This window comes from Myodes glareolus, chromosome 8 (genome assembly GCF_982192425.1).
Source record: "Myodes glareolus chromosome 8, mMyoGla1.1, whole genome shotgun sequence".
Lineage (NCBI taxonomy): Eukaryota > Metazoa > Chordata > Mammalia > Rodentia > Cricetidae > Myodes > Myodes glareolus.
Genome location: NC_142033.1, coordinates 89,516,306 through 89,518,238, shown reverse-complemented (window position 1 = coordinate 89,518,238; position 1,933 = coordinate 89,516,306). Strand labels below are relative to the sequence as shown.

The 1,933-nt window shown below is 50.3% G+C and overlaps 1 long non-coding RNA gene across 1 annotated transcript; it reads left to right on the top strand.

Annotated features, from left to right (window-relative positions):
* The first annotated feature begins 293 nt into the window (after positions 1–293).
* LOC146893943 (uncharacterized) lies at positions 294–1,042 on the top strand. Its single transcript, XR_015002582.2, has 2 exons — positions 294–448; positions 732–1,042. It is a non-coding gene; the product is annotated as an uncharacterized LOC146893943 (long non-coding RNA).
* The last annotated feature ends 891 nt before the right edge of the window (positions 1,043–1,933 follow it).

Here is a 1,933-nt window from a genome sequence, read left to right as displayed (position 1 = left end):
TTGTCAGTGGGACCAAGGGGTTGAACAGAACTTCCTTGATTTTTTTTGATAAAATATTCTCCAATAAGAACGGAGGGAATATCAAGTCATTTGCAAGATAATATTGATCATGGTGCAAAATGCACAGCACATGCTTTTTAAATTAGTGACAAGTTTGCTTATTTGGGGAGTCCATGCCGCTTAAGGTCTCTTCAAACCCCAAGTCAAGTCAGTCAGCAAGAAGGGTTTTTTCCTCGAGTTGCCACAGGGGGGCGCTGTGACATCAAACTCCTTTCCACTCCGGCCGACTTCCAGCTGGCACTGAGGCAGGAACCCAGTCCTCTCCGGACTGCCAAGACTTGCGTGTCGGGTTACCCAGAGCGACCCGGCAGCCAGACACCACCCAAGCATTCATCCGGCAGATAATGAGGAAACAGGCCCCAGCTTTGTACCCATCTGTAATGCCAAAGTAAGGGCTGCACAAAGAGTTGAATGACGACTATCAAAGTCGTCCTGGAAGCGGGAGGCTCCTGTTGGTGGCTGGGGGATGGGGTGGGGTTGTTGTGTCCAAATGTGCTGAGGCTCCACATCCTCTGTTCTCAAACTGCGGCCCCTTGAAGGGTGTGCGGGGGGGGGGGGGGGGGGGGAGCGTGGGGGGGGGGGTGGAGGAGACCCAAAAGGGTTTGGTTTGGGAGTTACTTAGCTCTATCCCCAGATTCGGAAGTCTGTTTCTAAATTGTCTCAAACTGCAGTCTACAATCGCAGTCGCCCGGGGACTTGTTAAACTGTGGTTTGGCGGTCCAGTGCAGCAGCCTGGCCGGTGGCCGTAGGATTTGCTTTTCAAACACGTTTCCACGGATGCTGACGGCGCTGGTTCACTCCTGCAAAGTTTGCTGGGACCAGGAGAGAAGCATCTCACGCTCTGAGTGCTCTCTCCACCTCAATGCCTGGGCTCTCAAGGCAAGCTCCTGAACTTGGGCCACACCAGGATGCTTGTTAGAAGTTACCATGGGCTGGACAGGAGGCTGACCTTGTGTCCCAATAAAGGTGATGGCAACTCTCAGAGCTCCGCTTGTCCTGTTGTGGGCACCGGATCGTCAGAGCCAATCTTTCTACCCGATGCCATCAGTCCCCAAACTGTCACTTTCTCCAAATATAAATGGATGCAGCAGAGGTTTGCATGATCCTGATGGAGGTGTTGAACCACCCCACTTAGAGCCGAGACAACTGAGACAGACAGGAGGAAGTCACTAGCCAGGTCCTTCCTCGTCATTCTGCAGATACAGAATCCCTGTTGCTCTCACTCTGACCATAGCTTACCAGGTCATGAGCTCTAAGCTTTGCCGTTTACCCTAAATGACTCCAGGTCGGGCCTGATAGCTCAGACCTATAATTCCAACTACTCTAAAGGCTGAGGCAGGAGGACTGCAAGGTCAAGCCTGACTGAACCAGAAAGAGTTCAAAAGCCAGCCTGAGCCACTTAGTAAGACCCATCTCAAAAATGTGAACAGTTAAAGGAGAGGCCTTGTGGGTGCTTAACTCCTTTGTGCAAAGCCTGGGTTTGATCCTCAGCCATGGATTAGCTGGGTGTGGGGACACATGCCTGTAACCCCAGCACTTGGGAGGTGGAGGCAAGAAGACCCAGAAATTCAAGATCGTCTTCAGTTACACAGTAAGTTTATGGCCAGCCCAGGATACATAAGACCTGTCTATTAACAAAATAAACAAACAAATAAGTAGACAGTATAAGAGGGCTGGTTATGGCTCAGCTGTGCAAGGGGACAGACTCACCAACAAGCTTCTAGCTGAAAGGCAAGGTGATTTGGTTTAGACAAAATAGCAGGTTAAACAATAGATGTTTCTCTAAAGTTTGGGAAGGAGTAGCCCTCAGAATCTATGTGTGTACTTGCCTAGACAGGAAATACGAACTCTGGAAAATTCTGTGGTGCGGTTA